The sequence below is a fragment of the Apus apus genome, chromosome 2, assembly GCF_020740795.1.
Source record: "Apus apus isolate bApuApu2 chromosome 2, bApuApu2.pri.cur, whole genome shotgun sequence".
NCBI lineage: Eukaryota > Metazoa > Chordata > Aves > Apodiformes > Apodidae > Apus > Apus apus.
Genome location: NC_067283.1, coordinates 49,169,315 through 49,179,924, shown reverse-complemented (window position 1 = coordinate 49,179,924; position 10,610 = coordinate 49,169,315).

The window sequence follows — 10,610 nt, the reverse complement described above, 5'->3', positions numbered from 1 at the left end:
GTGTTTCCAAATAAAAAATGATGCTAATGATGTTAATATTAATTTAGGATGATAATGAGCAGAATTAGGGGGTTGTAATCCCATGCTTTAAATTGGTGATACTATTCAGCACCAAGTCATGCTTTTTATGGGACTGTCTTTGCAAACTTTACATCTTGCACTTCTCTTGCTTTGTGAAAGTTTGTGCCTAGCAGAGAAGGCCTGCCACCACCCTGAGATAATGAAGTCTTGGTTAACACTGACAGGAACTGCCCAAGCAGGTGGTGATGAAGGTGATGCTTCCAGCAAGGGTGTTGACAGGCCTTGCAAGGAGGACTGGTTGATGCTCTCTCCAGCCTCCCTCTGCTTTGACCCTCACTGGCTTCTTGCCCTCTCCCACCCTCCTGAACACCCTCCCTGCTCACCTGCTCACTTCCCCAAAGAGGGTTGAGGAGGGGTGGAGGTGCTGCCAGGGAATGCAGTAGAAGGAGAAGAGTCTGAATAACTCCTGAAAATGAAAGCTTAAACAATGCCAGAGTAGCATCTGAAATGCAGCCAAGTGGCTCCTGTGGCTGGGGATGATAGAGGCCGTGATGGGCTACTGCTGACACATGGGAGATGATCTCTAATGAAGGGAGAATTTCCAGTTACCATGATCTGCTTGGTCAGAGGCACCATGGACTTAAAGGTAATTTTGCTAACTCTGAAAGATAGTTATGAGTTAGAAAAAAACCGTGTGAGAACATAAAAATCTATATTACAACAGGTTGTAGACCAGCAGGACCTGGAAAATGTGACAGGGGATGAGGAGAGATGAGCAGGATATAAGCGTATTTCTGCCACGCAGTGGCAAGAGAGCATAGACTGTGATTCTGGACTTTATCTCATGTTACTTATTAAAGCTGCCAAAAAAGTGGCACTCCCATTGTTAGGAGCAAACTTGCCCGCTGCCACTCCTTGTTCGCATATTGCTCTTCCCATAGGGCTGAGATTCTTCTGCCAAATGGCTTTCAGTTGCATCAGTTCCCTCTCTAGCTCACCAGGGAACCATGGAAAATTGAGTCAATGGATGGATCAATGCAGCAGGACTGCTTTTTGCAGCAGTGCTAATGTGGGGCACTTACCACACTGTAACTCTACTTGTCTAATTCCCCTTAGGATCCAGATCTTTTCTTTCCAGGCAGTTTTCCGCATATCCACATCACCTGACATTTCCATTTCTACGTGCTCCCAAGGACCAGGGTGTCTAAAGCTAGACGCATTGGTAGGGGAATGAGGGACATCCCCTGCTGCAGGCAAGGAAAGGGATTTCAGGCACTTATTGCTCTTTCCAGGGATGGGGAGAGATGAGCATGGCAGCCCCTGACGGGTCTAGGACAACTGGCTGCTGCAACTGAACGTCTCCAACTGGCTTCAAACACTTCTCTGCTGCCCAGTCTCCACTGAGACAACTGGCCACTGACCAGCAGGTGGCACTTGTTCAGCACCAGGAAGAGACTCCTGGGGAGTAGGTGGCTCTGTTGTCTGAGCCCTGGTCTCTGGAAGGAAACTGCGTATATATAGGGGAGTTCCACTGTATGAGTCAATTTGTAACACACAAAATTAATGATGGGATAAAGGCAACTCAATCAAAGGCATTAAGGACAGCTTGTTTCAGGTTGCAGACCTGAACATCACTATTAAAAACTGTGCTTTGATGGTTTTTAATTGCATTTATTTCAAGTTACTTTTAGAAAATGTTTTTGAATGGTTGTAATTGGATTTGTGTAACATGACTTTTAGTTAATATCTCACATTTGATTGAGTTGTCTTTATCTCCTCTTCAATTTTCCTCATTACATATCGTGTGACTCATACACTTGAGCTCCCGTATACACACAGTTTCCTTGCAGAAACCAGAGCTCTGTGAACAGAGCCATCTGCTCCCCAGGGTTCTGTTCACAGTGCTGAATGAGCACCACCTGCCAAATGGTGGCCAGTTGTCCCAGTGAAGAGTTGATGGTGTCCAGTGTCTGGCAGCCCGCTGGTGGCTTACAGTTGTCCCTCTCCCATCCCTGAAGGCAGCAGAGGCAGAAGTTCCTCAACAGAAACCTCATTAGAGTTGCAGGCTGCACATTTATCACCCATAAAGTCACTAATTTCTGCTGTTCTTAGAGAAACAGGACTTCGTGTGTGTAAACAAAATGGCAAGGACTTGATTGGAAACAAGGGCTGGTTTCAAAAGTCAAGGGGTCATTAATAAAACACCTGCTTGATCCCTGAGCCAGAAACTTCAGAAATCCAGCTAAACTTTCTGTTTTTCAGTGAGGTAATTTTCCTTACATGCAAATAGCTGCTTAATAAGACAAATTTGTGTTGAAAAGAGTAATACCAATAAAATTAATATACAGTATCTATTCCCTGAAATTTAACTGTAAGTAATACATAGTCCTCTTTCCCCTGGTGAGACAGTAGACAGGCCAGCTGACTGCTTTCACTGTCAACCATTAATACCTCCCTGGCTCCCAGAAACATCTTCAGTTTCAGAGATCCTGGCTGGATTTGCTCTTTAGCTCTGGTAGATGTGCCATCAGTTAATTGTGTGCCACGTTTGGGTGACTGAGGCTCACCTGACTTTGAGATCTTGCTAACGGAAATGGTGCAAGTCCCATAGCTGGGAAGGGTAACACACAAGCAACTGGGGACTCAGATATCGAATCCACAGGCAACTCCATCCATTGCAGGGCCATGGATAAAGAAAGGCCACGTGTCCAGTGCCTACAAAACAAGCAAGACAGATGTAAGAACAGAAATCTAACAGCACCTCCAAAGGCTTACTCTGAACCTGGGAAGTAAGATCCTGACTTGTGCTCAGCAGGAGCTGCACACTAAGGAAAGGAGACTCATGGAAAAGGGTTCACAGCCTTTCATCTGCTTTAGGGGTCTACAGCATAGAGAAACAGAACAACCCAACTATGGCTGAGGGGAGCAGGCACATACACTAGTGGTGGCTCCATGATCTCTAACAAAAACATGTAAGAATTGCAGATAGGACTTTGTCGTCCTAATATTTTCTTTTTCATATGTGAGAAGTCATAGAGACTCCACTACTCAGGTTCCATAAAAGCACTGGAGAAAATAAGAAAATAAGAAAGGACAGCACAGACTGTGTCTGCATTGATGGAAAAATCCTGTTGCAGACAACCCTGAATTGTCAACACTTGGAGAGAAGGAGAGCCTCAGAAGAGGGCTTCAGGCAGCGAAACAGAAGTGTGTGAGAACGCCACATACATGGAGACAGACTCCAGTTCCCACCCTCTACTACAGAAGGAGCTGCTGAATCAGGATCTGCTCAAGACATGGAAGTGTCCATACGCTAGAAATAATATCACGAAGCTTCACCTAATGAAAAGCAATTTGCAAGTAAAATTCAATTTGCAAGAATAAAACTGTATCTACAGTAAAATGGCCTTCAGAAGTCCAAACCCAAACAGCAGACAAGCTGTATATATGTTCTTTCATGAAATGACAGTTTCAACCACATACAATTACTGGTTACAGATACTTCAGAAAATAATGGCAATTGTATTACACCACTGGATTGCAGTCTTTACTTCGTCATCACCTGAAATGCCTAATGTTTTCTAGCATTTCACATGTGAACTATTGTCACTATTTTTCTAGTGGGGAAGGTAAAGTGTTCCAAATATCGATACAATGGAACAAAAAATTAAAAACAGCTGCAAATTTGGCAAAGTAAAGCTGACCTCACAAGACTCTCTATTTTAGAAAAAATAATATGTAGCTTGTTCTGCAGTATATTTTGAGTTTGAGCCTCTTGGGATAGAAAATTCAAGAAACCTGCTCTTTCTGTTGTTTTTTAAGCTAATAAGTTAAAAAACCCTAGAGATTAGATATTTCACGTAACATCTACCTACTATTTTCCATCATTTTGCAAAATAACTCAAAGTCATTTTGAGAAATGACCGAATATTTTAGTCATTTTGCAAAATGACTGGTTTCACAATATGACAGTATCATATGTCAGAAATTGGTAAAAGAGCATTTGTACATAAAAGGAGAGAGTTGAATCAGTTTTTTCTGCTTGCTAAGTAATAATTCCTGAAGGTGCCTGAGGACTTTGAAGTTTAATTTAGAGAAGAACTGTACAAAAAGTGTAAGAAATACTCCAAGTACATGATCCCAAAGGCAGAGTATTGAGCAATTATTGTTCAAATAAAGAAATAAAAACAGAATCCCAAGTCAAAGTAAGACTTTAATACTATTTGCTTACAAGGTGATTGTATAGAACCTGCTAATTCTGTTTGGTTTTTTTTAAACTCTAAGTGTATATATGACTGCTTTCCCCATTTAGATACACAGCATTATTGCTAGTAAACTGCTTGTTGTTTCCTTCATTTCAGACATGAAATTCTACAATATGGAGACACTGAGAAGCTGATTAAGAGGCAGATGAAAGAAGAATCTCTCACATATTATATGAACATTGAGGATACGTATGATATCCTCAAAAAAAAAAGCATGTACGGCTACTGGTCATGGTGGCTGTGACGGTGTCGTAAACCGCTTGTTATCTGAGTGTGGAACACCTCCACAGATGACTCTGAGCTCTTCAAATCCTCCTTTGTAGTGTGCCAAAGAATAAGAAGGCACCACTTGGAACCATTTTACGGCCTGTCTCATCTGACAAGGACCACGTAGCATGGGAAAAAATTGACTTTATCAATATACAGTCCATGTATATAGGCAGCTTGAAATGGCTAATCGTGTACCAGAACTGTGTCACTAAGTTTGGTGCTCTCTGTCCACTGATGTAAAGAAAAGCAGCTGAGGTATCTTTACAGCTTCTTGACATCTTTCTCACTATCAGAGCCCCAGTGGTATTGCAGGGACATGATGGAAAGGAATTTATTACAGAATTCATGCAAGAACTAAAGTATTCATGGCATCAGTTCAGCTTGATGCAAGAAAAATCAGGACACCCTCAAAGCCAAGAATCACACAATCAGAATCATTATGGTTGGAAAAGACCTCTAAGATCGCCAAGTCCAACTGCTCACGTGGGGGTGGGGGTGGGGAGAGGAAGGGAGGGAGAAAAAAACAACCAAACAAAACACAATCACACACCCCAAAAAACCAGCAACAACACACAACCCATAAAAAAACCCCTCCATGCTCACTAGAGCATGCCCTGAAGTGCCACATTCTACTACACATTTCTTTAATATCTCCAAAGATGTGACTCCACCACCTTCCTAGGCAGCCTGTTCCAGCGCCTGACTGGTCTTTTGGTAAAAAAATTCTTCTAAGTACTCAGTCTAAACCTCTCCCGATGCAACTTCAGGCCATTTCCTCTGGTCTTGTCATTATTAGCTTGCAAGAAGAGGCCAACACCCACATCACTACAACCTCCTTTCAAGGAGTTGTAGAGAGCAATAAGGCCTCTCCCCAGCCACCTGCTCTCCAAGCTTAAAAACCCCTGTTCCCTCAGCCTCTCCTCATAGGATTTATTCTCTAGACCCTTCACCAGCTTGGTAGCTCTTCTCTGGACTCTCTCCAGCACCTCAATGTCCTTCTCAGAGTGAGGGGCTCAGAACTGCACAGAGCACTCGACGTGCAGCCTCACCAGTGCCAAGTACAGGGGCACCATCACCTCCCTACTCCTTCTGTCCACGTAATTCCTGATGCAGGCCAGGATGTGTTGGCATTCTTGGCCACCTGGGCACACTGCTGACTCGTGTTAAGCCAGCTGTCAACCAGCATCCCCAGGTCCTTTTCCACCAGATGCTTTCCAGCCAATCCTCCCCAAGCCTGTAGTGTTGCCTGGGGTTGTTGTGACAGAAATGCAGGACCTGGCACTTGGCCTTATTAAACCTCATACAACTGGCCTTGGCCCATTGATCCAGTCTGTCCAGGTCCCTCTGCAGAGCCTTCTACCCTCAAGCAGATAAACACTCCCATCTAATTTAGTGTTGACTGCAAACTTAATGAGAAAGCATTAATAAAGATATTGAACAAGACTGGCTCCAAAACTGAACTCTGGGGGACACCACTGGTGACCAGCCACCAACTGGATTCAACCCTATTCACTGCAACTCTCTGGGCTCAGCCATCCAGCCAGTTTTTTACCCAGTGAAGTGCAGTTTCCCACGCTGAGTGCATTGGTGTAGATGCACTTGAGCTGGGCTACCAATTTCAACCCCAACCTTGGTATGTAACCCCTAGGCTCATCTCTAGTGGGCCTGGTTTTATCCCCTTCCACCTTCAAACCTAGTTTAAAGCCCTCTCAACAAGCCCTGCCAACTCCTGGCTGAGAATCCGTTTTGAGCCTTGTGATAGTTCCACTCCATCTTCAGCTAGTGCTTAGGCCCAGTGCTGTGTACACATTCCCACTGTCAAAGAACCCAGAACTCCACCAATGGCACCAGCCTCTGAGCCATGTGTTAATCAGTTGTGCTTTCATGTTCCTTTCATCATTTCCCACCAATGAAGAAGTTGAAGAAAACACCACTTGTGCTTCTAATCCCTTAAGCATTCAGCCCAGGGCTCTGAAGTCCCTTTTTACTTCCCTAGGACTTCCCTTGGTAATCTCCTCATTGCCCTCCTGCATGACCAATAGTGGACAGTAATCAGAGGCCTGTACCAGAGGACTAGAAAAAAAGGAAGGAGTGGAGGAAGGAAACTGTTGTTTTCTTTGGTGGAAACTGGAACAACCTCTGCCTACTAACAGAAAATCCCCTTTGCTCCCTATCAATGGTTACTGTTGCATGATAACATATAATCGTAATACTGTTTATGTCACCCTGCCACAGTGAAGGAATTAGAAATGGATACAGTTTGGGTTTGTATTGAGTTTGTTATAAATGTCTTTTACTGCATGAATTTAATGTCATTTGGGAGCAGAGTTAATTAGCGTAACTGTTTCTTATTACTAATGTAATCCATATATATGCAGAGTCTTGTTAGCTCTGCTGTATCTCCTCTGTACTCAATCTCGTAATAAATAAAGAGTCAATTTGCAATAGTGGTGCTCTGGTATTCAACAATATGCTCCATTCAGGGCTGCTGAGTGGCTATTGCACACTTTCATGCATTTTACTTTGTCTTAACAATAATCGTCCTGGAAACTTAGTCACAACAAAAATAACAAAAAAACCCCAAACAATCACTAGTGAAAGTGGAGTTCTCATTCTGTCCACTGCTAACTGTGAACCCAAGCTTATACCTCTTTGACTACGGTTAAATTAATGTTGTTACTGATGTTCAGTCAGTTAAGCAATTTGAAAGGCTGACCCTGCTTGGATGCTATAGGAGACATTGAGCTCTTTGTGATGCAGCAGTGGGATGTGGAGGATAAACAAGGCTGGCAAACAACACCAGCAAACTTTTCACACCAATGGATGTGAAGTCCAGGAAGCAGCAAAATTGCAAGAACAGATGAAAAATCTGAGAAGTGAAATTAAACAGCAAGCAGTTAGTTCACAGATGAAGAAGTAGGGACAAGCTATGAAACAAAAATGAATCTGCAAGAAAAAATTCAGTTCTTTCTTGGTTAAATACCCCAAACTGGCCACTCGTGGGCACATTTAACAACACAAAAAGGTGGTAACAGAGGCATATGGAAAATACATCACCAAACAACACCTTTTAGAAAAGTGTGTAGGAGTGTAAAGCCACTGCAGTTATTAGCGAAGTAAATACAGGGGGGTGGGGGCGTGGAAATACCTTGAACCAAAGTACTTTTCATATTCTAATGTCAAGGGATATTTTTTCTATGACAGAAGAGCCCTGAGCTCATAAAGTATTAACAAGGACAAAATCTTATTCTGGAGGTCAGAATGTGTGTAAGAGCAAATTGTAATTTAGATTTGTGTTACTCAGTGTTCCATATTAATAACTGCTGCAAGTTAATTACTATATTTAGTAGTCAGGTTTAGTATCTTGAACCTTCACAAAGCTGTGAACATGAAATAAAGATATGGAAGGCAGATTAACCTCTGTGGTACTAAGATGAGTTAAAACCATGGAAACACAGGAATAAATAGATCATAATACATATTTCAAGGTTATCTACTTCTATCACCTGCTCAAAAGGTGGTTAAACTCCAAGTCAGATGAGTTTGCCCAGGACTGTGTCTAGTTGTATTTTGAAAATATAAAATAATTATTAATATCCTGATAAGATTCCTGCTAGCCCTTTCCTCCAGCCTGCTGAGGTCGCTCTGAACAGCAGTCTTGCACTCCACTCTGTTATTGCTCCCCCCCATTAGGGGTCTTCACAGAGAGCTGCCCTGTTACGCAGGTCATGGTGAGGATGTTGCAGAGAATCAGATCTAGCACTGAGGAGCTTTGACCTTACCTGACTGCCAGTTATTGCTGCCAGTGCTTCTTCAGGTGTATTTCAATGCCATGTTTGGCCCTCTTACCTGAGATCCTCACTATCCTGATATGCCCCACCTTTCTGTGGCTTTATAATTTTACAACTCTACAAACAGAATGAGGTATTTCTGCTACTAGTGTCCTGGTTTGAGCCAAGACAGAATCTATTTTCTTTTTAATAATTGTATTTTCCAGTTAAGTCTCTTCTAAGTAACTGTTCCTGCTGAAATTAACAGCATGTTTTTCAGTCAGTGTCTGCTCCTAGGACTGGTAACAGTCAATGTCTATAGTTACTGCTGGAAAATGGTATGCAGAAACAAGGTCACTGCTTGGTTCTGCTAAACTTTTTATGCTCTGGAAACACAAGGGAAGAAAGGGGGTCGCACCTGCGACTTTCCTGTGCAGGGAGTACCAGACCAGACAGGGGACCCAAAATTGACCAAACAAAGTATTCTGTCCCATACGCAGCAGATTTGGTATAAACCTGAGTGATCACAGAGGTCAAAGTCTCTTTGTCAGTGGCAAGTGTCCTGGGAGGACTCTGTTTTTCTGCCTTTGATCCCAATTCATGTGTTCCTGAATTGAGCTCCCTGACTCCAGTCTGCCCCTGACTCCAGGAGCTTCGTCTGGGACTTTTCCAGGGCTGCCCTGCAGCATCGGTGGGGACATGAGCACTACTGAGGTGGAGTATGATAGTATTTTTTTATATATTTGCATACATCTAATTATTTTTCACCATTATTTTTTTCATTAAAGCTGTGTAGTTTAGTTGCCAACCTGTAAGTCTCTCTCCTTTATTCTCTTTCCTTTCCTTTTCCAGGAAGGGAGAGGAGTTAATAGGGAGCATCTGTAAGTAGTTTAATTGCCACACCAGCGTTAAAACTTGGCTTAGAGACAGGTACTTTTGGGAAAATGGTAAGTAAGCCTGGCCTTTATTACTTAAGAGCATCACTCAGATGAAAATTGCACCCTAGAAAGGTTTTTTTCTTGAGTAAATCATACTCCAGAAAAGCTTTCTGAACATAGTTTGGGTTTGGGGTGTTTTTGTTGTTGTTTGGTTTTTGGTGGTGGTGGTCATGGTTTGTTGCCCAAACAAAAGTTTTCATTTTTAAAATACTCATATTTTATTACCTTCTCAGAATATTTCAACTGCTGCTTCAGATCTGCATTTTTCTGTTTGGTTTTTGTTGTTGTTGTTGGTTTTGTTTCCCAAACAGAAGTTTTCATTTTAAAAACATTCATATTTTATTAGCTTTTCAGAATATTTCAACTGCTTCTTCAAATCTGCATTTTTCTGTTCTCTTCTGAGTCTGGGTGGGATGGAGTTAATTTCCTTCACAGCAGCTTGTATGATGCGGTGTCTTAGATTAGTGACCAAACCAGTGTTGATAACACACTCGTGTTTTAGTTCTTCCTGAGCTGTGCTTGCAGAGGGGCTAAGGCCTTCTGAATTTTTCACCCTGTCCCTCTAGCAAGTGGGTAAGAGGTGGGGAGGGATTGCAGCTGGGACAGCTGACTGGGATTATCCAAAGGGATGTCCCATACATACAGAAACTGGGGCAGAAGAGAGTATGTCCAAATTAGCCATGCTCAGAGACTGGTTGGTCATTGGTCTGCTTGTGGTGAGTGATGATTGCTTTTGTATCACTTAATTTTTTTTTTCCCCTTTTTTCCCCCCCTCTGATTAAACTGTATTTGTCTTGACCCACAAGTATCTTTTTCTCCCTTGTGCCCTTCCAATTCTCTTCTCCATCCATCTGGGAATATTGAGTGAGAAATTGGGTGGGGACATAGCTGCCAGATGGGATGAACTCACCACACATCCAAATTCAAGACAAAGTTTTAAAGAATGACTTAAAAGTCTGTAAAATTTTTTACATTGCTGTTTTGGATTGCACCAAGGAGATATAGTTTAGAAAATGAGATTGTATTTTGATACAACATATATGACTGTATTTTGATACAATCTTTATGGTATTCAAATCGTTTAATTTATCCACAAGGCTCTAGCAGGAAAAACCTGTGTTATTTATTAGTTTTTAAATAAGGAGGATTTTCAAGTATCAGGAGGATCTAACAAGGAACTTTAAAATCAGTTCTTTTTATAGTTCTTTTTATAGTTCTTTCAAATCTGTTCTCAAAGGTAGCAGTTGTTTGATATTGGCTAACAGTGGTTTGACAGTCATGCAGAAAATGCTTAGTGAGAAAGAAAAAGAGACAAGTTAATTAATTGTGTCTTTCACTGTCCTTCT